At 35.7% G+C, this 27,581-nt stretch overlaps 1 protein-coding gene across 5 annotated transcripts in view; it reads left to right on the top strand.

Annotated features, from left to right (window-relative positions):
* The first annotated feature begins 11,492 nt into the window (after positions 1–11,492).
* znf516 (zinc finger protein 516) overlaps positions 11,493–27,581 on the top strand; it is a 63,486-nt gene continuing 47,397 nt past the window's right edge. For 2 of the 5 annotated variants that reach the window (XR_012359752.1, XM_055219789.2), the window contains exon 1: positions 11,493–11,834. The gene's annotated coding sequence lies outside the window, so the exon portion shown is untranslated. The other 3 variants (XM_055219786.2, XM_055219788.2, XM_055219787.2) reach the window with 3 other exon arrangements.

Here is a 27,581-nt window from a genome sequence, read left to right as displayed (position 1 = left end):
CTCCCTGTCAGCGCTGGATTTGTCTCATATGGTGCTACACTTTGTGTTATGCATGGAAAATTCAGAAGTGGCCAAGTGTTCAGATGTATCTTTAACTCCCTTCATTTATAAAATAACGGTAAATAAAGTCTCTGAAATGTATGCAGTTTGTGTTTAATTCTGCGTCTGTTTATCCTCCCAGTTTCTTAAAAGCACCTCTTACTCTGTTTCTCTTTTACTTTTTGGGGTGGTTTCCCGGAAAGGGAATAGCTTAAGCCAGGACTAAATCTTAGTTTAATTAGGAAATATAATTAGTTTTAACAAACATGCATTACTTGTGAGATTTTAAGATATGTCAGTGCCAAGTTGTTTTTAGTTTGGACAGCTCTTAACATTTATTTAGTCTAGGACTAGTCTAATCCCTGTCTGGGAAACCTCCCCTTTATGTTTAAGTGTTTGTATTTTGGTAGTTAAAAAGTATACATTATCTTTTAAGCATAATGTTTACTGTATGTGGGAATGTACATTTTACAACTTTATTTTTGTTTTTCAACTATTTCACTTTTCAAACTATTTCACTGTTTATTTCGTGCTAGTGTATCACATTTTGGGGCGGTTTCCCGGACAGGGATTGGACTGGTCCTGGACTGGATGGGTGTTGGGAGCTGTCCAGGCTGGAAACAACTTGGCACTGACATGACATAGAATACATCAGTGCCCTTTGTTTAGTAAGGTATGTTTGTTAAATCTAGTTATATTTTCCGATTAAATTGACTTCTAATCCTGTTTTAAGATAATCCCTGTCTGGGAAACCGCCCCTTAAAGTACAAAGATAATTTCATAAAAACTGCATGCAAAGTACACTTAGAAAAAAGATACAAGAGTTGTCACTGGGACGTTACGTTTGAAAAAGACTAATAGTTACCATTTTGGTACGGTACCAATTTGCACATAGGTACAAAAATGTACTTTGGAAAGGTACCACCCCAGTGATATCTTTTGTATACTTGTACATTTTAATCTGGCAGTGCGCAATTCCCATATGCTAAATCTGCATTATTTATGCAAAACAAAATCTCTTTCTGGAGAAAGAGTAAATTAAAATGTAATTGATTCAGTATATTAAAATTAAAAATATGTTTGGACAAGCATTCATTTAACACAAATTTTATTTAAGAAACTCTTGAAACGAGCTTGAAATATTTATTATTTACTTTCTATTCTGCACTGTAAAAATACGCAGAATTTTTGTCAAATCAATATTTTTATGTAACTTTAACTTAAAAAAAAAATAAGTAAAACAATTTTAATTTTATAAGTTATGTCAACTTTTTAAAGTCAAAACTTAATAGTAAGTTGAATTGACTTGCAAAACCAAGGTGTTTTAACTTTTAACAAGCTGCATTTTTTATCCTTAACAAGGATCTCTAATGATTGCCCTATTAAAAAGAGCCATTTCACAATACTCAATCATTTTATACAATAAAATTGTGTATACATTTTCAAATTAATATTTAAATTCATGATCAATCATTTTTGTCACAGACCCGATAAGGCCTTGCAAATATTTTATTTGTATTTCTATAGCCTATTGATACTATTGATAGCTTACATAGCCTATATATATATATATATATATAAATAATACGTTTTATCAAATTTTATCTAAGAATATATATATATATATATATATATATATATATATATATATATATATATATATATATATATATATATATATATATATATTCTTAGATAAAATTAGGACAGTCACAAAGCTGAAACATTTGTTATTTTCGACGAGGCATTATTGCTACAAAAGCAAAACCGGTTAAAATATAGAAACTTTTTATGTTTATAAACAACCAAATGGTTAAACTATAAAATATATTATTATGGCCTATATCAATTTCTTTTAAGATTTGTTTTGTATATTAAATTAGTAACATTAAAGTAAAAGAATGGAAAAAGAAGAAAAGCTGTGATTTAAGAGATTCTCTGTAAAATAACTGTGTGCCCAACAATTGTCTTGGTTGACCTTTGCATGGTGCCAAATCTGTATAATTGTGTATAAGACTGACAGGCATTTGGTTGTTAATGTCTTTAGAAATGGTCTCGTAAAAGGTCAGTGAAAGGTCTTTTAAGGGTTTTGAGAATACTTTATCCTTGTGTCAGATATATTGCTTTTGTTCATTAAAGATAAATATATTAGCCTTAAGATTTAACATGGACTTTATTAAATAGTATCGCTTTTATTTGTCACTGTTCATGTGTTATAAGGCTTTACTGACTAGGCCTAAACTGAATGAAATGGAGTACAATATCAAACAAATCTCAAGTGTGGATTAAACTTTATTTGAGTCATACAAATCAACATAAATGATCTAAATACTGAACCGAATACAAGACCATTAGATATCACAATGCACCTTTTGATCATGTGATCAGGATCATTTCACTGTATTTATAGATTACACACACATTATATTTTATGACTTCAAACACGCACTTGAGACACACTGAAGGGTTTAGAAATGGACTTTTAGTTCTGTACCCTAAAACCTGTCAAAGACTGAAGCATCCTTTGAACATGCTCATATGCTTCAACACATTTTAACGTGTTTTCTCTCTCCAAGACCAAAAAATACATGTAGAGAAGGCTGTTTCGGTGCTTGCTTTGAAGAGTGTTTGATCTGTTTTGGGCATAGCTGTACAGACATACACATCAATCCATTATTCTGTGTGTTCACCGGCACATTGCAAGAATATTAATGATCATTGTAAAACAAAACCTTTTTCACTTCAAGGCCCCCTAGTTGCCCACAACAAATATTTGAAGGATTCCCATTCACTCAATTTATTCCACATAAAATTAAATAAAACTTGGAATGACTAGATATATATTCACTACCAAGATGGCCAAAAAAAAGAAACATCCTGACTTTTTTCCTTGTTTTAATGCTTGTTTCATCCAATTTATAATAATTTTAAGCCATCTTGAGGCCCCCTTGGTAATCTGTGGGCTCCGACCCCCTGGTTGGGAAACACTGGTTTATATCATACTTTTATTATTTAATTGGCAAAATTATATATTTATAGGTATACCTTTTTTTTAAAACTGACTTTCTTTCCAGAAAAAATAAAACATTATAGCCTATACTGATTCAATTCGATTTTCTTTCAAACCAAGGGCATTGAAAACGATTAAAATCTGGAATTTTATATTTTGTTTGTCTCAAGATCTCATTATACATCTTTATTATTAATATGTTACTTTATTAAATATTTGTTTTATGACTTTTGTCAATTTAAAATATATATACAGTACAGGCCAAAAGTTTGGACACACTTGACTAAAATGTTTACTATGATCTTAAGCTGAAGGTGTATGGTTAAATGCTTAAAATTACTTTTGTAGACAAAAATATACCTGTGCCAAACAGATAATTTTTTTGTTATTAGAAAACTTTAATTGTATTTTTTTAATATTATTTTTGAAATAGATGACTTGAATATTGAAGAAAAAGCAGTCAATAAGAGCCCAAATTAAATATGAACTTGTTTTAAAATTCATCCTAAATTGAACATTTAAGAAGCTTCTTAAAAAAAAAACACGCATATGGTTCAACATTTTCTAGGCAAAGGGTGACTGCACTTCAAATAATAAAATATAACAGAGTTTTGGTTTATTTTGGATGCTTTTAGTCACCTACATAATTTCCAAAGTTGCATTTGTGTAATGCCATAGTTTTGATGAGTTTATTATTATTATCTTATATGGAATAATGTATAAATAAAGAACGAATGAGTGTGTCCAAACTTTTGGCCTGTACTGTATATCAACAGGTGTTTGATTATATTATAAAGAAATACTGCCCTCCTTTGGTTTAATATTGAAGTGCATTTAAATGTAGCCTACAGATTGCGCTGTATACAGGTGGTTATTTTGTATAATTTTATGTACTGACCGATTATTAATTTAAGTCAGTTTACTTTAAAAAATATATATATTGTTATGATTCTTTGTACATATTTTGCTTTTAAGTATTAAACCATTAAATATGAAAAACTAATCGCTTCAGCAGTGGCTCTGTTTCGTGGGTGTGACGTCATGACCGTGATGAGGCAGTAGAGGGCATCAGCGAGTCTGAGATTAAAAGACGAACCATGCAGGTTTATTTCAATATTCAGGTCAAAATATTCACTGACTCAGTTGTAATGCCTTTTTTAGCATAATGTACATTTACAACATTGCCAAAATAAACAAAGTACCGTAAAGATAAAACGAACTATCTATATTTTTTCCATACATAGGCCTACACATACATTTAAAAAATAACAATACTATTTTTATTACAATTTATATTTATGCATTTATTATTTCTATCTATCTATCTATCTATCTATCTATCTATCTATCTATCTATCTATCTATCTATCTATCTATCTATCTATCTATCTATCTATCTATCTATCTATCTATCTATCTATCTATCTATCTATCAGCCTGCAGATGTGTACAGTAATTGCTGAAGAAGACTGACAGAGCTCAGTATTGGATATAGTGCTGTGGATCTGTCGCAGGGTGGGGGTGAACTGTTGTCATGACACATCTCTCCCCAGTGGAGGAGGGGTTAAGCACTCAGGGATTTCCACCGAAGCAAGGCTCCACACCAGCCCCGACCATCTGCCCGCACCCCTGCTATTCCTCTCTATCTCTGTCTCTCCCTGTTCTCATTCATCTTAGATGCATACTTGTTATTAGGTCAGCGCAGTGTATTCTGAAAGCATGACAAATGTGCATCAATAACGGGGGTTCTGTATGATGCATTAAATAAATCTGATGCTGTCATTTATGAAGTATAAAAGGTCAAATGTTTCACATACAGTATAGTGTAAAAAGGGCTTTGCTCTACTGTTAGACAGCTGCTCTCTACTATTAGTCACCTGCAGGTTGCCTGGTCTACAGTAGCTTGATCAGCTGTAACACAACTAAAATCAGGTAGCCTCACAGCTGTTGTATATAGGACCGAGGAACAAAGCTGTCTGTTTACACGACCTGCCTCCAGCTCCACTCTTGCGCTGATGTAATGTCATAAACATGCCACACTAGCGTTTTCTGTACAGGCTGACAGAACAAATCTATCAGGCATTATTAAGCAGAGCTCCGGAGCAGCCATGACAAGGAAACACAAATCTCTTTATTCTCGTTTTATGCTGTTTTAATACACTCGATCTCCCATCCGAAAACTAATTACAGGTACAAAGAGACACTGCCAGATGAAAGCACCTATGCTTTGATGGATGATGAGAGGCGAAATAAATGCGATTTGCGCAGTAATGGATAGCAGAAGAGTTTCTGCAGCATCTGTTAAGTTCAGTTCAGGAGTGTCGGTGATTCAACAAGCCTACAATTTGAAAGCAACATGAAGGAGTCAAGGTGCTGGTGTACGAGCACAAAGGCTGCGGGTTCAATTGCAACTAGGAGGAGCCCTGGAGAGTTACCGAAATCATATTCTTGCTCTATGCCCTTGAGCAAGGCCCTTAACCTTAAGTTGCTCCAGGGGGACCATCACTGCTATCAGTGCACAGAAAATGGCTTTGGATGAAAAGTATTTTCTGAAAGGCAAGCAAATAAGATTTTGAAAGCATACGTGCAGTATAAACCTACCCATATTATAAACATCTTGGTAATGTTATGAAACTTAATACATAAACAACTAAAATATAATGCTTCTCTCACATAAAAATTATTCTTTTCGTATCAAAGTGTACAAAATGGGTTATGCTAAAAGAGCGACATGTTTTAATGACATTCAGTACATAATAAGTAACATTGTTATTATTTTGCAATCAATGCATAAAGAATAGCTTTGGATTGAAAGTATATTATCAAAGGCAATCATAGGACATTCGTTTTTATATTTTTATATAATGCTCTTACCAACCCTGTATCATGAAATTATGTACCTATAGTCACAGTTATAGTTATAGAGTGTTTTCGGTGACACTGACACGTTTTCCGCCCTTTTTTGCGTGAACATGTGACGTATTTCTGTTTACGTGTCACTGTCACGTATTTGTTACTCAACTGTTTTGTCCTATTTTCAACATTGTAAAAAAATTCTGTAAAAATTACAGTATTACTGGCAACTAGCTGCCAGTAACTTACTGAAGATTTTACATTTATGTTATTTAGTGCACTGTAAAAAATACTTTGCTACCTTAAAATTTTTTGTTGAATCAACTCGGATTTCAAATAATTTCAACTTATGATTTATCTTGACTAGAGATGAGTTGTTATAACTACAGGCGAGTTGTTATAACTTATAAAATTAAGTTGACTTTTCTCAACTATATTTTATAAGTTGTGACAACTCATCTTTGTTGACATAACTTGTAAATCTAAGTTGATTTAACAAAAAATGTTAAGGCAGCAAAGTATTTTTTACTTTGTGGCAACAGTTTGTTCAAAGTTAAATGAACATAAAACATTTTTTGTTTTTATCTTCTACAGTAAGTTACTGGCAACCAGTTGCATAATTACAGCAATTTTTTTACAGTGAAACCATTGACGCTTCGGTTAAGGGTTAAATTTGGTTTTTGCGTTAGGATGTCACTTTAAGTATTGGTTTCAACCTTTTTTTTATTTTTTATATTTTATGATTTTTAAACCATTGTCGCCTGGCATTAGGGTTAGAGTTGGGTTTGGGTAAGGATGTCATTTGAAGCGATAATGGTAAGAAAAGTGGACAAGACAGTTGAGTTGAGTAACAAATACATGACAGTGACATGTAAACAGAAATACTTAACATGTTCACGCAAAAATGGAGAAAAACGTGTGAGTGTCACGGAAAAGACTCACAAAATTACGTGACTGGTTGCCAGTAACTTACTATAGAAGATAAAGATTGAAAATGTTTCATGTTCATTTAACTTTGAACAAACTGTTGCTAGTAAATAACATAAATGTAATATCTACAGTAAGTTACTGGCAGCTAGTAATTTCTACAGAGAAAAGGGGTGTTTGTAGTCTCACCCCCTCAACAAAGATATTGGACTTCCTGCTTTCAATGATGCAAAATTATGATTTTTACATCATTGAAAGAAGGAAGTGCAACACTGAAATCTGTATTTCTCCTGTCTCAGGGGAAACTGAGGGAATAATGCATGACCATTCAAAAACATGACTGGGGTTCTAACTATACAAAGCTTAATGCAAATGGGTGAAGTGTCCCTTTAAAGGGATAGTTTAACCAAAAATAAAAATGTTAACATCATTTTCTCATTCTCATGTTGATATATACCTGTGTACATTTCTTTGTCCTGATTAACACAAAGGAAGATATTTTGAGCAATGTTTGTAACCAAACCGATAAGCCCCATTCACTTCCATATTATTATTTTTTCCTATGGAAGTGAATGGGGCTTATGATCGATTTGATTACAAACATAAAATATCTTCCTTAATGTTTATCAGAACAATAAAATTTATACAGTTTTTTTGGATGAACTATCCCTTTAAATGTTTTGTTTCTTTTTGAAGTTATAGTGATGGTAGAAGGTGAATCTGTTTACAGAAAGCCTACAGAGAAGCAAACTAAACAACGTATTACGGCTGAAACAAAGCGGCAGGAGTCGTGTAAACGTAACATCTAACTGAAAACCAACAAAGAACTAACCGTGCACCTTAATTGTCTCCAGTTTGCCTTCTTTTGTCTGAATAGATTAGTCACCAGGTCAAAGTTTGGCGATCCACCTCTCCCCCTTCCCCCTTTCATGAAATATTCACCACGTTCTGCTGTTGTCAAAGCAACAGGCCTGACACTGCAAATCAGAGGACGAGGGATTTAAACAGAAGGGTGAGTATATTACTTTCAATTTTTTACCTTTACCACGAAGAAACTGAAATGCATGTGCTTTGCTGCCCTATTTTTAGACTTCCTTTTCCTGCAACATTTCGAACATGCCATTTCATTGTATACGTCTTTAAACCGGCATGTGCATTTAGAGCAACCACTGTGACTGATACCCGACGTCCCAGATTTAAAGTTGATACTTCCTGTTTCACAACAGTACGAAGAATATACGGCATGCTATCGTAATCACATATACAAAGTTATAAATGGTCATTTTTGTTTGAAGATGTTGTAAAGTGCGCAGCTGGAGGTGAAACAGGAAAAGGATTCTGCACTTCATGATGGAGCTTGTGAACTTTGACCCGCTTGAGGAATATTCACATGCATCCTCCCCCACTTCTTCAAACTAACTCTCTCAGAGTCAAAATTGTTCCACTTCACTGCTGTGGAAAACAACAGGTTGTTGCTTTCAAAGAACCACCATTTTTGGTTCTAATACGAACCTGTAAGTCAGAAGTGAATGTTGAAGGTTCTTGGAACCATAAAGCCTTCAATTTTTGGAATATTTAGTTTGGAATCGGAACTTAGACTTATAGTTGTACCTTTTTGTTAGAAACTGAATAGGTTAAGTCACAGAGATTTTATTTTTTTTATGCCACATGATAATTTATACCCATCCTTGTGTCCAGACTCAAGCGTGTGAGGTTTTGTGTGTGCCTGAGAGGAATTGTGAGGTGAAAGAGTTCAGAATCTCCCTTCCCCCACGCAACCCAAAAAAATCCATCTACTCTCACTCACAGTACTCCATCTAAAAAACAATCCCGTTAAAGGGTGCCAGTCCTAGATACCACCAACCACACCAAATTTCACCACAATAACTACCAAGCATTCTCACAAGACGACGACAGTGGAAAATAGAGATGGAGATAAACAGAAATTTAAGAAAAGCAAGCACTCCAAGTCGAGCAGCAGAGGCGTTCGATAATTGCGTGAATACGTTGATTAATGATCAGAGCTGTAGGTCAGAAATAGTGTGACTGCTGGTTAATGACAGGGTGAGTCTGGGATTAAATATGAGATGGGTAAATGGAGATGAGGGAGTCAGGTTGCATGTCTTTTCAGATCCACTCCTCATTCAGGAGCATTGTGAACGGGCGAGGGGGAGGCACGGAGGCCCAGCGGCGGCCACAAGCGACAGCTGTCACAGCCTCTGGTGAGAGCTGCTAATGACCGCTCTTCACATAGGTGTCCTGCAACGGCTCCAGCCAAACAACTACCGCATTATCCACTTTAGCATGTCACCCATTAAACTTATGTAACGAAAGACAGTAATTATACAATGCTTATTAGATTTGGCTTTACTTAGTTTTCTTAAAGGAAAAATGTTCAACATTTAACAACATGATTCCTTTAATTCCTTTTGATACCTGTTACTCTATATAAAAGTACAATAATTTCTATCTATCTATCTATCTATCTATCTATCTATCTATCTATCTATCTATCTATCTATCTATCTATCTATCTATCTATCTATCTATCTATCTATCTATCTATCTATCTATCTATCTATCTATCTATCTATCTATCTATCTCAGGTTTTAAAGTTATGTAATAAAAGACAGAAACAACACTTCAAAAAGATCGAAAATAAGTCAAACAAATTAAGGACCTGATCCTTGAAATAACAGTACAATAATTAATAACCATTATATGTTTGTCTTTTCTAACGTCTATAGCTGCTTTTACGGCAATATTATTTTTAATTTAAAAATAATGGTATTAAAGTAGGTATGTTGCTAAAATTTTCAAAATGGTTAAATGCTAAAACTAGTTGTTCAGATAGAAAGAGTTTGAAAAAAGCTTTTAAATGAGACCAAGATCATGTCTCAAGAATAACAAAATACTGGCCATTTGAAACTCGAAAATCATCACTTTATTTTGTTTCCATTAAAATTCAAGAAAATGTGTGACTGAATCTTGAAAATTTGCTATTATCAAATTTTGTTTTTCTAAAACTTGTTTAACTTTTGAGATATTGACCTGAATCTTTCAGGATAAGCTGTTTACCATATCCTCTACATATTCTATTTCTGAAAAGTCAGATATAAAAAAACAAACAACTAATTACACCAAATAACACTCTTTATTCAGTTTATATATAGACGGTTTCATTGGAAGCACATGATACACGTCTGGATCCGAACCCTACTTCCGGTTTCGTTTTTTTAATGCTCTGACTAGTTGCTAAACTGATCTCTTGAACAAATGCCTCGTCGAAAATAATAAATGTTTTGGTTTGTTATATAAATAAACTACGTTTAAAGAACTTTGTTGTTATTTATTCTTAGCGGAGTTTACCAGAAGCTATGTGCAGCCGCTTGTTTATGTTGTTACTGCTGAAACGGTCTATATATACAGACATCTACTACATGGCTATACGTCTGCTTCACATTCTTTGTCCATTCAGGCAGATTTTGGGGGTGGTAAAACTCCCGTGGTCGTCGTTTAAATGTATAAAAATTTCGTTTACTTGTAATTTAGCAATTAAACTAAATGTATTTACAATTTCAAGACTGTCTTTACACAACTTCAGCAAAACAAGACGATTTTACAAACAACAGACTTTGGCGAGCTCGCACGGCCAGTAGTTAAACATTAAAGGTGGTGACTGAAAACGTGGTGTTAACAATAAAAACTCAGAAATTTCCCCATTAACAAACCAACAGAAGCATTATTTCCCACAACACCGCGCGCCGCCTGAAGAAATCTTGAGTTTCGTTGAGCGGAACCAAAAAGTCAGCCGCGACAGCGGAGTTAGCAACATACATAATTAAAGGGATAGTTCACCCAAAAAATTAAAATGCTGTCACCATTTACTCACTTTCATGTAGTTACAAACCCACATACATTTCTTTGTTCTGATAAACACGAAGGAAGATATTTTGAGAAATGTTTGAACCAAACCGTCTGTGGACCCCATTTACTTCCATAGTAGGAAAAAAGAATACTATGGAAATAAATGGGGTCCACAAACGGTTTGGTTACAAAATATCTTCCTTTTTGTTGATCAGAACAAAGACATTTATACAGGTTTGTAACTACATGAGAGTGACTAAATGATGACAGGATTTAAATTTTTGGGTGAACTATCCCTTTAAAAGGAAGTTCTTTGTGGCAATGACATAAAATAATTTTTCGTTCTAGCACAGTGCTGCTTTTTGGCGTGTACCCCCCTCCCACACCCTTGGTGTAGGGTGCATGGTGCATTCGCAGGACCCCAAAGAAAATTCATGATATAAATCAGTCTCAAAGTTAGAATTTAAATGAAACAAAAAACTAATTATAAACTGTTAGTTAACAGCCTTATTCCTTTAGGGTTATTTACACAGAATTTATGATAAATTCATGTATTTTCCCATCCCTGGTAGCATCTCGTGGTCCCCTGTCCCCAGTATGGGAACCAATGATCTAGCCTGACAAAAAAAATCTAAAATCTTTATTTTCAAGAGCCTGTCATTACATAAAACGATATACATAAATGTAGCACGCGAACATCGATCTTTCTTTGAAATCACAAAATCATTATCTATGTTTTTGGTAGCCTAATCTATGTCAGTAAACACAGACTGTGCCATTATGAGTCCACCCAACTATAGACTTTCTGCATCACCCAACTTTCTGCTGAACAAACAATAGTGAATGGAAGAGGGAGGAACCATCGCCGCTCCAGGTGTCGCACCAAACACACGGGCCACTTCGCTGTCGATCCGTCTCAATCCAGATCAACGTCTCTCGGTGTCATCGCATCGTTTACACGGTCATACCAACCCGTGTCTGTATATCTGATCGCTGACGATTATATGATTTCAAAGCTAAAGTGGTTTCGAAACTGCGGATGCCACACAGTTTGTTTGTTTGTCATTATCCCCGGAGTGTCACCTTGCGTTTGTGCCGTTGCTCCACAACTTCATTACGTCATTTGCATATATCAAGGTAAGTTTGACGATCGGATGACCATCATTTATCGATCATTTATTTATTATCGATTAATTTGTCTTTTTAATGATACTTCGCGTACTTCAAGGAAGCATCGGACGGTCTGCTTTCGCGTAGGCTTGCTGTAAAAGGTATTGTTTCGGCATGTCTGTAGGCTATGTTCGAGGTGAATTCAGATTAAACAATCAATCTCTTGGCAGTTTACTTTCATTTAAATGACAGCGATCGTGGTATCTGTATTATAGTAGCTTACATGACGCCTGTATTGTTTTGCATTTCGGATCGCTGCCCATTTAATCTCTGCCTGTTCGGGTTATTTTTAGGAAGTTTCTCATTTGAAGATATTTAAGCCATTTTTAGCAGTGATAGTCTAGACATGTCAAAAACATTTACTGGTTTATGTTGTCGGCAAGTAGATTTGTTTATTTTAGTTAACTTTTAGACTTGGAGGCCAATTATTTCTTGATAAATGATTGCGACAGTTATATTGAGTTTTGCATTTTTAGTGTAGATGCGAAGCCCATTACTTTTACTTAATTGTTGAACTTAACAGCAGGCATAAACGTTAAAGTCAACGATAAGTAAATTCGTTTTACTTTTAACAGCCAATTCATAACCCAGCCAGGCTCAATGAAACGTCTGTTTTGCATTTAAACAATAACTTGTTGATGCAGAAAAGCATAGCCTATCCATAATTTAAAACCAATTATTTTACAAAGGATAAAAGAAGCCATGCACTGCCTAGCATCAAATTAGGTTATCATCAGTTATCTTCCATCAGCTTATTGATTTTTTTCGACATTGACTTTTTCAAAAACATTATCTATATTACGCTTTTTTTCTGTACAATAGCGATCGATGACTTCGGATGGTCTTAAATCTAAACCTAATGTTACTTTGTGAGATAATACAGTTTTAGGGCGGGGCTTTGGTGCTTTACTTTTTTGTTTTGTTCGTTTTTCCCCCTTCCCCTCTCTCTGAAAGCTTGTCGGATGCTTGTCAGTTCGCATTTAACTTACCATTATCAAGGCTCAAAGCCTTTCGCAGAGGACGGACTCCGATTTACAGGGAATTTTTGGATAACGGTCCTGTTGAATCGGGATCTTTGAGGTGACGGTTGAGGAATATGTGAAATAAGCATTTTGCTTCCTTAAGAATGCGCATGACTGATGTTTTTTCTCTCATGAGGATACCTAATACATACAAACATATGGTAAGAAGACAATGCGAATCAATGCACAGTTTGATTAGTAAACAGTAATTGAGTTAGTACGCACCTTTACAAGTAAGAATACTTATTTTTGTGTTTGTTCAAAAACTATCTGGTTTGGTGATGAATAGATGGAGGAGGGAGATTGTGAATGCATTATCATTATCATAGTTGTCATTGTGCCAAGAAACATCCCACATAAAGAAATGCTTTAGTATGCTTAAGTATTTAGTATACTAAACTGTAGTTAAATTCATAGATACTGTAGTGTTTAAAATTCTTACCTTCAGTAAATAATAAAGTATACAACAGTATTTACTATAGTTTGTCAATTCACTATTATGAGTAGTAGTCGCCATTAACAAAGTATAGTAATAATTACTACAGTACACTACAATTTGCTACAGTTTACTATAGTAAATAACTACCAAAGTGTACTACAGTATTTTTCAAAGTGCGATGTACTGCACTTTAAAGTTCATAAAACAGTAAAAATAACTTGAGGCAAACGACACAACAAACATCAGTAGGACTCTGTTTGGCTTGTATTATGAGATGAATGGTGGGGGTCCGGGGCCCGGGGGACTGCTTCTGGGATGACGTCGTCAGCAGCACACTGGTTAATACCCATTTGCTTTGTGATGAGGGCTCTGAGCGACATGACTTTGAGCTGGATACTTTAGCTTTATTTCTTTTGTGGGTCTGTGTGGGTACGGCTTGCCGTTTTGGATGTGTTCTTGCGTGGGGTTCATGTGTACAGGTTCAATATTTGTTTTGTCAGATAAGCTTATGTGCTTCGTGTAACATGTAAATGAACTAGTTTTGTTCAAGTCAGAAATGTTATGTAATACAAATGAATCAGCATGATTACATTAGCTTACAGAAGTCATTTCTAATGGTAAAACGCCCATAATTTAAATACAAATAAGACTTTAATACGAAAGATTTGTGTTATTGTGTTTCAGTACTGTGCTATTTTTTGTAATTTTCCCAATTTCCTGATTCCTGAATATAGAATGTATTCCAGTCGGTTGTTTATCAAATAGACTGTTTATTCAGTTCAGTATATAAAAATTCCCTAAAGCAACATCTGCACGTATTTTTCACGTCCTGGGTTAAACATTCAGGTGATGGTGAATTGAATTGAACGGTACAGCTGTTTTTGTGTTTTGTACTGATAGACAAAGAACACACCTTGCAGCAGCGGTGGGAGATATTTGCATGGGCTCTTTAGCTAAAGTCACTTCCTTTTTATGCGCAGCTGCTTACTGTACTTTGTAAAGTCTCATTGAAGCCAGTTGTTTACTTGACTTCCGTGCGCACGCTACACACCTTTTGACAGGATACATCAAACAAACTCTAGCGTGTCTATTTGGGATTGGACGAGTGGGTGTTGTAGCGCTTGTTTGAGTTGTGAAGAGACCTAAGCAACCTTAGAAATCCCAGCTGTGATTGTTTTGAGATTGAAAGAAAAAGTGCTCGAATGCTGCTCAGCCTTTCTTGGTTGTTTTCGCTCTTCATCCGAGAAGGGTCAGCGGGCTTCAGTTCACCTATATTTAAATGAAAAATGTTTGTTTTGAAATTCAAGACCTTCTGCGAATTTTGTTGGGTAAATGAGAAATGAGTGCACACATAAACTTAAAGGATTAGTCCATTTTCTTAAAAAAAATCTAGATAATTTACTCACCACCATCCATCTTTTTTTGTTCAGTTGAGAAGAAATTATGTTTTTTGAGGAAAACATTCCAGGATTTTTCTCATTTTAATGGACTTTTATGGACCCCAACACGTAGGCGAAACTATGCACCAGTGTGTGTGGCGAAAGAGGACTGCTCTGACGTTGTTGTATGTGGATTGATACTAATTAATGTCTTTGTGTCAGTTTATTTTTTAAAATGGTCCGCAAATGTGTGTTTCATAAATGTAAGGTGACCTTTCCACGGCATTACACAATTACGTGAGGTCGCGCCGGCGCGCCACAGGACCGGAGATAGATGAGAAGTTGTGGCTTAAAAGTGCTTTTTTATTTTTCTTGTCAAAAACGACAACCGTTTCGCTATATAAGACCCTTATGCCTCGTTTGGGATCGTTTAGAGTCCTTTGAAACTCAGTTGAAATTTCAATTTTAAACTGCATTAAAACTGTTACGTGTTGGGGTCCATTAAAGTCCATTAAAATGAGAAAAAACCTGGAATGTTTTCCTCAAAAAACATAATTTCTTCTCGACTGAACAAAGAAAGACATTAAAATTTTAGATGACATTGTGGTGAGTAAACTATCTGGATTTTTTTAAGAAAATGGACTCATCCTTTAACTATAAAATGTTAAACATGAATTCTCGTTGATGTGCATTGTGCAATCTTTATGATATCTGCACATAGGGTTGCACGATATTGAATGACATGCGATATGGGATAACTGGCTAAATTATGTAATATACTATAAACGATGTGATGTGATCATACTTTATAGTTATTTATTTAATTGCAAATTATATAACAAACATACATGTTTTACATTGTCTCTGGTTAAAGAAATCATCGCTCTTTCAGTCTCTCAGTCTCTCTGCATCGACCTAAAACTTTGACTATGCATAACTTTTAAAAATATTAAAATCGTATTATCGGTATATCGTGCAGCCACACATCTGACAGATACCTTCATCCAAAGGGATTTATGGCACATTTAGTGTACAAGCTTCAACTACAGGAGCACTAACCAATATCAGGGTCATGGGCCGACCCTGTATCACGAAATTATGTACCTATAGTCATGTAAATTTGTGAGTTTTTTTCCGTAACACTGACACGTTTTTCCGCCTTTTTTGCATGAACATGTCACGTATTTCTGTTTACGTGTCATTGTCAGGTATTTGTTACTCAACTGTTTTGTCCTATTTTCAAATCATTAACGCTTCGGTTTAGGGTTAGATTTGGTGTTTGCGTTAGGATGCCACTTTAAGTATTGGTTCAACCTTTTTTCATGATTTATTTTATGTTAGTTTATGTTAGTAATTTTATAGTTTTAAACCATTGTCGCCTGGCATTAGGGTTAGAGTTGGGTTTGGGTAAGGATGTCATTTTATGTAAATCTAACCCTAAACCGAAGCGATATTAAAAGAAAATAGGACAAAACAAAAGTTGAGTAACAAATATGTGACAGTGACACGCAAAAAGAAATACGTGACATACGGCGAAAAAACGTGTCAGTGTCACGAAAAACACTCCAAAAATTGTGTGACTATAGGTACGTAATTCATTATACTGGATTGCATAGGCAGAACCCATTTTGAGTACTAGTACTAGTATTTTTTTATGCCTACTGCTTATGTTCACAGGATTAAATAACAATAAGTATCTCTAAGGTCCTAATTCGAAACACTCCTTTGTCACAACACAATTTTCACTCGATCCATCCGCACCATTTGTAGTTTATAGCCTGAACTTGTGCCGACCTTGTGAAGTTGACCCTGTACGTCCCCTCGACATTCTCTGACTTAACAAGCATTTACGGTCCTCCTGCAACTCCCTAATAGCTCAAGATCCGCTAGCTGGAGGAAGGGACCATTAACATTATCAGTGGCTTTGAGTACAGGGAGCGGGGAGGGAAAAACAATAAGCACAAGGGTGCCATTGTGAAGGATCAGCAGTAGATTACTGGAATTCTTTTTTCGGTGGCCTGAATAAGCTTGTAGTTCCCCCATCTGGACACAGCAGAAAAGCTTACATTCGAAACTTTAATATTTTAATGCCTTTGTTATACTGGAGCAATTTGAGGCTGCTAACCATTAGTGTCATTTGCACAATATAGGATTGTTTTGGTAAAGTTCGTACGGTATTACTTTATTATGCAACTACAGATTTATAGTAGAGAAAGAGAGATGGATATCTATTGAACTCTTTATTCTTTAATTCAATACTATAGTGTGTATAACAATAACATGTTTCATAGTCACATCATTACCACATACTAAGTCAATAAAAACACACCTTCATTTAGAAGATGAGTGTGTAGATGGCTTTGGTTTTGGTCACGCTTATGTCCTCAAGTGAGGTGCAGTTTTACCAGTTTTGGACTAGTTTGCATAACTGTCTGTTTGATAAACAGCTGACTTTAGTGGATCCAGTCTAACACAACAATAATCAGAAAAAATAGTACTTGCATACACACTTTTTAAATTTTAAGGGGACATCATTAGATGTTGAGAGATCATTTGCCATTCATCCTCATAGGAACCATAATTCTGAAAGAAGTATTGTGGTGTTTAGTTATCTTCCCTTAGGGTGCTCATTTATGTACCTTTGATATGAATAACAATGAGAAAACAGTGTTACCTCAAGAAAGTTTTTTTTATACCCGTTCTCCAGACCAATGATAAACTGTAACTGCGCACATAGTAGCATGAGAAATTATATCTTAAGTCATGTTCCAACAATCCACCTATAGTTTTAGGGCAAGTAAACACGTGTTTAATATTAAAGCGTTGGTCTTGAGTTACCAAATACTTGTTCTCACTTCAGTATTTCATTTAAAACTCTCTCATTTGCATTTTGACCGCTGCCCCTGACCATCTGATTCGAAGCTGGCACCACGGCCGAGCAGCTTCGCCACGCGTGGTCAACATGTGGGCGCTAATCCTGCTATTAGGGTAATCTGCTCAATAGAGAGCACACCCAGCCTCCATCAGAGCCCTCTAGCAGACAAAATTAGGGCTGAAGAAAAAATGTTTTAATCAGTAGGATTAGGTACAGCCGAGGGGGAGGAGAGACTCCGCATGAAGAATTTAATTTGCGTTAAGACGTCCAGGTTAGGGGAGAACAGATGTCTTCCTAAATTGGTTGATATTTATTTAATTATATACCTATTTGTGTTTTGTTTGTTTTTGGCAGTTCAGTACAGTTGTAGGATTTACATACAGTGGCACCCAAAAGGTGTTGAGGACACTTACGCCATGACTGAAGTGTTTTGGCAATGATATATCAGACCAAGAAGGATGCAGCTTAAAAAGATTTCCAAAAGTAGGGCCGCAAGGAGACAGTAATATAGCAAATGTGCATATCAAAATATCTGAATGATTTTAATATTTCAAAAAGTTACATCAAAGTTTTAGAAATATGCATATAGCAGAAAGACTGACAAGTGCAGTAGTTTTTTTTTCCCCGGAAGCAATGTGAAATAACATGTATGTTAGTTATGTAATTGTATATACATTTTAAAAAATATATATAATTCATTTGATTTTCCAAACTTAAAGCATTATCATATCCAGGGTTTCCCACGGGTCCTTGAAATCCTTGAAAGTTTGTGAATCTGGTGGAAAAATTCAAGGCCCTGAGAAGTTTTTGAAAATATATATACATACAAGTCGTTGAAAATGCTTGAATCTATTTTATGCAAGAAGTTTTCTGAAAAAAAAAATCCATATTATTCTCTGTGTGGTGTAGGATAATATCATAAAATTCTAGACTTTTTAAGCACACATGCTAAACTGTTTGCTTTAAATGCTTATATCTTCTCTATGTGACTGTGGATTCATACCAAAATGCTTACGTATGTAACTATTGTTCCCTGAGAAGGGAACGAGACCCTGCGTCTTCCTTTCCATACTTCCTGCGCCCCTTTAACGCCGTCTTTGGCAGTATTTCAGATAGCGATATACTTCCTGACTCCCGCGTCACCCTGTTTTTGTCGTTAAGCCTCACCATTGGTTGAATGTGATATAAACATTCAGATACACTTACCCCTGGAGGTGTCGACAAAGTGTCACCGCAGTGACACAGCGAGAGTTCCCTCGAAAGGGAACTGTAACAGTGTATCTTAAAAGGTAACACAATGTAACCTTGCTCTCACTTGAAATGTGTCCCAACATTAAGTCCTTGAATTTGAGGGTATTGGACCTGGAAAGTCCTTGAAAGTTCCTTGAATTCGAAGTTAACTAAGGTGCGGGAACCCTGCATATTGCATATTGTATTTTTTTAGCAAGTTATCACATCAAAATCTTCTTAAATACCGTGCTGCCTGATCACGATGGTTCGAAACTTTTACCTAAAAACATAAATGTACCCTTTGAATTTAGGACCAAAACTATGTGGGTCCCTTATGGTTGTTAAATTGGTGAAAGAGGAAAACATCAAAGGCAGAATATTATACAAATAAAATAAGAATATTTATTCAGTTTTCACCCACGGCTGTAAAACCGCCCTTACACAGAACAGCCAAACTAACTGTACCTGTTTTTCCAGAGTGAGATAAGGATATTGTTGATATTTTAACGTGCAGTATACAATTTATGTATTTAACTAGAGAAACATTGTCTTTATTGACAAAAGCAGAAACAATTCAAATCTCTGCAAATAATCTTTAATCAGACTTTTAATGCTGACTAATGATTTTTCCTTTGGAGAGGGTTGTGATGTCATCATAAAATCTTTTATAGTAATATGTAATGCCTTTTCGATTATAGCAGTTGTTGTAATGTAGACGGTTTGTCCAGCATTTGTGTGTGTAAGTTGTGTTGGACATGCAATGCATAATGCCAGTGTGTATTGGAGAGCTTGGCATATGGACAAAAAAGAGAGAGAGCTAAGCAGGGCATAGCTTTGGCACTCGAGAGCACAAGTGATGGCAGTGTGTATCTTCCTGTCCAATGTTCCAACAGGAACAGGTTGGTACTGTATACTGCACACATCACTGTTTTGACCATGACCTCACTTTCATCATGTCCAAAATGTTGCTAGCCATCACTGCAGGCAACATTTGTGACTTTTCTTTTATTGCTGCACAGTCCATATCAAATCAGATTTTACCAAAGCATATGATTCCTTTCTATAAAAGACCAAAACATGTGTGTATATATGTATATGAAATATAAAGGTCAGATTTTGTTATATTTGATTTAGTTCAGTCTAACAAACTTTCTAGTTGAGATTATGGTAGCAAGCCATTGTTGCTATTATCTGGAAACCACACAAACAGCTGTTGCAGCTCCACCCTTAGGCATAAATGAAACGGCCATTCTTCACTTGAGCATGTCGTATAAACCGTCCAGTCTGACTCACAGAGCTTAATTTTTTGTGTATAGGTAGTTTATGTTGTGTTTCTGGCTTTGATTCACTGTAATGCCTTTGTAAACTGGATAGGACAGATTCTGCAACCCAAACTTGCCTTGTTGGTTTCATTTTAGTTGTTTGCTGAGACAGAACAGACACCCACTGTGATTTATTGGTATTTAAGACTCTTTATATTGTCATGTTTGTGGAAAAGTTGTTTTTAAATACCAGTAAAGACAAATGTTTAGCCGTCCAGAGGTTTGCGTTTGTGTCACCGGATGCTTTATGTGTTTATTTTTGAGGGCACTGAGAGATTACATGTAATTTAGATTACAATATACAGACCACAGGCAAATATAGGCTACTACGATCATACTATACTATGCAATGGTATACTATGCAAGGTAAAATTATGCTATGCCACCAACACTGCACCCTTTTAAAGGGACACTACACTTTGTTTGAAAGTATGCTCATTTTCCATCTGGCTGTACCGCTTTTAGCATAGCTTAGCATACTCCATTGAATCTGATTAGACCATTAGCATTGCGCTCAAAATAACCAAAGGGTTTCAATATTTTTCAGATTTAAAACTTGTCTCTTCTGTAGTTACATCATATAGCCTACTAAGATCGACGGAAAATTAAAAGTTGCGATTTTCTAGAGAGAAATGGCTAGGAACTATACTCTCACTCTGGCGTAATAATCAAGGACTTTGCTGCCGTAAGATGGCAGCAGGAGGCGCAAAGATATTGCGCCATGTTACGGCAGCAAAGTCCTTGATTATTACGCCGGAATGAGAGTATTGTTTCTATATCGGCCTAGAAAATTGCTACTTTTAATTTTCCATCGGTCTTAGTAAACGATGTAACCACAGAAGAGTCAAGTTTTAAATAGGAAAAATATTGAAACTCTTTGGTTATGTTTTAGCGTGATGCTAATGATCTATTCAGATTCAATGGATTGTGCTAAGCTATGCTAAAAGTGCTAGCGCCAGACCCAGAGATCAGCTGAATGGATTCCAAAACGGTAAGAATCAAGGTGAAAATTAGCATATTTTCAAAAAAAAAGGAGTGTCCCTTTAAGAGTGCTATACTATACTTTTCTATACTATATCATGCAATACTCTGCGATATGAAACGACGCAATACAACAGTACAGATACTATACTGATCATTTGCGACAGAGTATCACATTCTTTGGTCACTAATCTGATTTCAAGAATTTCATGTTTTGTCAAGGCACCACTGGTGTAATTTTCATTGCATCTGCTTTCCTCTTTATGTAGCGCACCTCTGTATTTTCGAATCGAAACTTGCTAATAATGTCTCGTCTCTCTGGAGATGTCCCTGTTGTGGCTTTTTTTCTGGACTGATTGCATGTGGATTTCAACTAATTGGATCCTGTGGATGTCAAGGCCTTGCAGCTGTAAATTATTCAGCGTCTGGTTTGTCTGTAAAACAACATGTCAGAAAACGACGCTCTATTTCTTTATTTGTGCACCCTGTGAGTAAAATAATATATTGTGATTAAAACATCAGGTGTCGGTTTTGCCAGTTTTGCATGCGCATTAAAAATAACAGATTGATTTAATTTTGAATAGGCTGTGATTTTGAATGCATTGAAGTCAAGGCAGTCATGGTCATATAGATTTCACAATGTGAAAAACTGATCTGACTGGAATATTAACAAATTTCTTCTTTCCTACCAGCTGTTCCTCTAAGAAAGAGCTTTGAGTTTATTAATAGCTCGAGCCCAAAGGGAATTCCTTATTGAGAAAAATACAGCTAACATTCAGCGGCAGACCTCTAATATCTGATGGAGTCTGTTCGAATTACTCATGTTATTGTAGTTTGTTTTGTAGTTTGTGTCCTGCAAATTGTATTTATGGACTTAATAGTAAACTTATAAAGTACTTGTGAATTATAGTGTTGCTTTAGCAGTACAAAATGTATATCTTGAAGTGACTTTGGATAAAATTGTCTGCCTAATGCACACATATTAATAGTACTATAAAATGTCCAACGTGAAATCAGTAAACTGCACTAAAAGATCAATCTTAAGCTATTTGAGCAGCCATTTTGTTTGAAGAGTGTGGTGGTTTCATCCAAACAAAGGGTGTGTCTCAATAAAATCCCAAGTTCGTGAATCAGTATATTGGGTACACAGGTTCGGGCACTGGTAAGGATCTCACTTGACATTGGGACACTGTTCACTTATTTTCTGTGGCGTAAAATGCTTTAGCAAGTTGCGATAATTCAAAGCTGTTATTCATCAACAACAGGCAAAACCAACATCTCTGTGATGTTAAAGTGCACTTGCACTTGTTAAACACTTTGATAATTCTCTTACATATCCGTGCATAAATTAAGAGGAGTATTACATTTAAATATTATGTAGATTGTGGTCGCATCCTGGCTAGCAATGTGTGTTTACATTAAAACTAAAACAACCGTCTTTTCAAAAGTTCTGTCGCTTTCTATGATGTTTATTGAGTTGCCGTGTGCGATTTCGGTTGGAGAGCTTCAGAAAATGTCATGTGATTTTCAGTAAGGGAACATGGGCACCATCGATGCTCACTGGTTTTTACGTTGCATTGTGGGAATTGGAACGAACATTTCATTGCACTGGAAGGATTTTGCGAATGGCAGACTCCCTGATTAGTGCCCTGACTATACTGAACAAGGGAGCTGATTGAGACGAAGATAAATTCTGTTGTCTGTTGTACTTCCTCCTTTTGACACTTTTGAGGAACAAAAGTGTAATTGATGCGATTGTAAAACAAGTAGTCTTAATAGTCATCACATGATGCTGCATATAGTTCATTTTGGGAGTCTGTGCTGCAGGAACAAGCAAAACTCTTTTGCGTTGAAACAAGCGATAGTACTCGGTTCAGAACGATCATTCGAATAAGGTTTGCATTCTAGAGAGGACTTGAGCAGCTTTACTTTACTTCCTTACCTTGGGGTAACTGGGATTAAAGGGTGTAATCCACCTAGTTTTGGCACCAGACGTCCAGCTGGACTGACCTCAAATCCCTGAGAGCCTGACATATTCCTCAGGGAGGAGAGCTCTCGACACCACCATTTTGATCAGGCGTGTGCCAAAACCGCACTTTATTCTGTATTGTAGGAAGCTTTTGTCACATTTTAGCCTCAGCTTAGTATAATGCAGTAGTTAAATTTAATATGTATTTTTTTTGGTCATATTCAGCCTTAGTATTACATGAAATTTGCTTTAATACCATTAAGATCCTATCCAATTCTCATGGAAAAAATCGTATTACGGTAATTTGAAATAAATTATATATGAGATATATTTAGATTTTTAAACACCATTAGTGCTGGGCAAAGACTAATGGGGCATACACACCAAATGCGAGTTCAACGATTTGCGTGAGTAGATTACATACAAAGTCAATGCAAAGACGTGATCAGACGCGTCCTCACGCATGGCAATGTGAAAGACGCAAATTGGGCGGGGCGATTGCCGCAAAAACACACACACCTCAAACGCGCCTTCAAGTTGAAAATATTCAACTCAAGCGAAAAAATTCGCATCACACAAAGTTAAATAACGCGAGTAATCTAGTGCCAGCAATGCGACGATACGCATTTGGTGTGTACGTAGCATAATGATCGCGATTAATCTCATACAAAATTAAAGTGATTTTTTTTGCATAATTTATGGGTATGTGCCGTCTGTAATTATTATGTATATATAAATATACACACATTCATGTATGTATTTAAGAAATATTAACACGTGTATATTTATTTATTTATTTATTTATTTATTTATTTATTTATTTATTTATTTATTTATTTATTTATTTATTTATTTATTTATTTATTTATTTATTTATTTATTTATTTATTTATTTATTTATTTATTTATTTATTTATTTGTGTGTGTGTGTTTAAATATACATAATAATAATTACACACAGTACACACATATATATATATTAGACTAAATAAAAAGACATTTATTTTGTATGCGATTAATCGTGATTAATCTTTGCCCAGCACTATTAAAAAATATACATTATGTTAGTATGTTTTAGTAAAAACGTTAAAATTAGGTAAAGAACAGTTAGAAGTGTGGCGAGAAGGTGCTACTGACATTTCCTGTTTACGTATGGCTGTTTTCTTTAATTAGCAACATTGAATATGTTAACGCGGCACTGATTCTTTCACAGATTTGTTGTGGTGTTGTGTTTGTGTTATTGTTGTCAGCAAGAGTGATAAGCTGACGTTTCCTCTGGAGGGTGCGAGTCGGTCCTCCTCTCTGCTGCTCCATCAAAATTCCAGCTATTGTTGCACTCCAGTGGTTGCTCTATAAACAGGAAGTAGGACCTCTCATCAGAGCAATGGCTTCCTGATGACCACACACACACACACACACACGCACGCACGCACGCACGCAAGCACGCACACGCACACGCACACACACACACACACACAGATCTTATTCCCTTGGTTAAATATATGCTCACACACATACAACCATATGAGCCACCCCCTCACAACCACAATTGTACACACACATACCATATGGGAGATGGGTGTGACGAGGGAGTTTCATTAGAAAAAGACAAATCTTCCCTTAGCAGAACAGGAACATGCAAAAGAAGAACAGAGAAGGAGGGTAGAGTTGAGACGGAGAGAGATGGGTTTTCATGGTGTTAGATTACCTGCCCTTTACTGAACTAACCAGAGTGAGAGAAACCAGCCGTTTTAAGAAACCTGAGCTTATTTTCTTGGCATAGACTACTGAGAAGCCCTTACAGTAATATGCATTCACATTATTTACTGTTTATATAATATAACAAACTACAGTATTTACACTTTAATAAATCCTATAAACCTATGGATGGGTAAAATATATGCAAACCCAACAGTTGGGTTTAAATTGACCTATGCTGGATTGTTTTAACCCAAAATGTTGTTTTAAATCTATTGTTGGGTTAAATATGAACATTTTATAAAATAAATGTAGTAAATTTACAGTAACCCAGCGGTTGGGTTTGTCCATATTTTACGCAACCATGGGTAGAAACAACTCAGCATTACTTTAGATCTCTAATGAAGTTTTTAGCATAATCTGCCCATGTATTCCCTAGATTAGCATCACCTTTATTATTGCTTGTATTCTTGTATTATTACTTTTAAAGGAATAGTCCATTTTCTTAAAAGAAAAATCCAGATAATTTACTCACCACCATGTCATCCAAAATGTTGATGTCTTTCTTTGTTCAGTCCAGAAGAAATTATGTTTTTTGAGGAAAACATTGCAGGATTTTTCTCATTTTAATGGACTTTAATAGACACCAACAATTAACACTTAACTCAACACGTAACAGTTTTTTTCAACAGAGTTTCAAAGGACTGTAAACAATCCCAAACGAGGCATAAGTGTCTTATCTAGCAAAACGATTGTCATTTTTGACAAGAAAAAACAAATATACACTTTTAAAGCACAACTTCTTGTCTAGATCTGGTCGTGATGCGCCAGGTGACCCCACGCAATACGTCATGACATCACAGAAGACGAACGCGAAACTCCGCCCCAGTGTTTACAAGTGTGTTGAAAGAGGACCGTTCCTATGTTGTTGTATGTCAACTGATACTAATTAATGTCTTTGTGGCAGTTTATTGTTTAAAATGGTCCGCAAATTTGCGTTTTATATATGTAACACGTGACCTCCCTACGTCACTACGCATTTACGTTAGGTCGCGCTGGACCAGACCTAGACGAAAAGTTGTGGTTAAAAGAGCATATTTTTTATTTTTCTTGTCAAAAATGACAATCGTTTCGCTAGATAAGACCCTTATGCCTCGTTTGGGATTGTTAAAATGAGAAAAATCCTGGAATGTTTTCCTCAAAAAACATTATTTCTTCTCGACTGAACAAAGAAAGACATCAACATTTTGGATGACATGGTGGTGAGTAAATTATCTGTTTTTTTCTTTTAAGAAAATAGAATATTCCTTTAAGTATGTTAGGTTGTTTTAAATTCATGGATGGGTAATATGGACAGAACCAGCGGCTGAGTTAAAAAATGAAACAATGCTGGGTTGTTGTTACCCAACCATAAGGTAATTTTACATCCAATGTTGGTTCTGTTCACATTTTGCCCAACCATGGGTTCAAATCAGCAACAGAAACCCAGCATTTTTGTGTAGGGAAGTGTAGGATCATTTTAATAAAACCTTAAAGGATTAGTCCATTTTCTTAAAAAAAATCCAGATAATTTACTTACCACCATGTCATCCAAAATGTTGATGTGTTTCTTTGTTCAGTCGAGAAGAAATTATGTTTGTTGAGCAAAACATTCCAGGATTTTTCTAATTTTAATGGACTTTAATGGAACCCAACACTTAACAGTTTTAATGCAGTTTAAAATTGCAGTTTCAAAGGACTCTAAACGATCCCAAACGAGGCAAAAGGGTCTTATCTAGCAAAACACTTGTCATTTTTGGCAAGAAAAATAAAAAATGTGCACTTTTAAACCACAATTCTCGTCTGTCTCCGGTCCTGTGACGCGCCAGCGCGACCTCCGCAATATGTAATCACGTCAAGAGGTCACGGATGACGTATGCAAAAACTACGCCCCAGTGTTTACAAGTGTGGAGAATGAGGACCGTTTTGATGTTGTTGTATGTCGAATGATACTAATTAATGTATTTGTGTCAGTTTATTGTTTAAAATGGTCCGCAAATGTGCGTTTCACATGTGTAACACGTGACCTTTCGATGTCATTACGCAATTACTTGAGGTTGCGCTGGCGCGTCACAGGACTGGAAGAATACGAGAAGTTGTGGTTTAAAAGTGCATATGTTTTCTTGCGAAAGATGACATTCGTTTCGCTATATAAGACCCTTATGCCTCGTTTGGGATCGTTTGAGTCCTTTGAAACTGCATTAAAACTATTAAGTGTTGGGATCCATTAAAATGAGAAAAATCCTGGAATGCCCTCCCCAAAAAAAACAAATATTTCCTTTCGACTGAACAAAGAAAGACATCAACATTTTGGATGACATGGTGGTGAGTAAATTATCGGGATTTTTCCCTTTAAGTAATGTGTGATGCTTTAAATCCTGGGGCTCTTTCAGAAAGGTCTGCTTTTACTTTCAGATTTACCTGGCAGACAATGCAACAGATAAAAAATCACCTAGCAATCACACAACCTGGCAACCAGCCACAAAATCCCTTTTGCAAGCAGCTTTCATTTTTAAATATCAAAATCTTGCTTAGGAGATCACATCTGTTGCTTTATTGTTCTGGTATATACAGTATTTGGAATGCGAGAGTTATCGCGGCGCAAACTCAACATTAATAAATTAACAGTCAGAGAGACAATACTTTGAAGGCCACAAGAAAGACATCTGGCTGCCCTGCACGCCTCTAACCGAACAACCGCGATCACATCTCTTGCCAAGGGCGCAGATATACTTACTAACACCAGACGGCCAGGTCTGG

Source organism: Misgurnus anguillicaudatus, chromosome 20 (genome assembly GCF_027580225.2).
Source record: "Misgurnus anguillicaudatus chromosome 20, ASM2758022v2, whole genome shotgun sequence".
In the NCBI taxonomy this organism is placed as follows: Eukaryota; Metazoa; Chordata; class Actinopteri; order Cypriniformes; family Cobitidae; genus Misgurnus; species Misgurnus anguillicaudatus.
The sequence above is the reverse complement of the archived record's forward strand: the minus strand, read 5'-3'. Positions and strand labels throughout refer to the sequence as shown.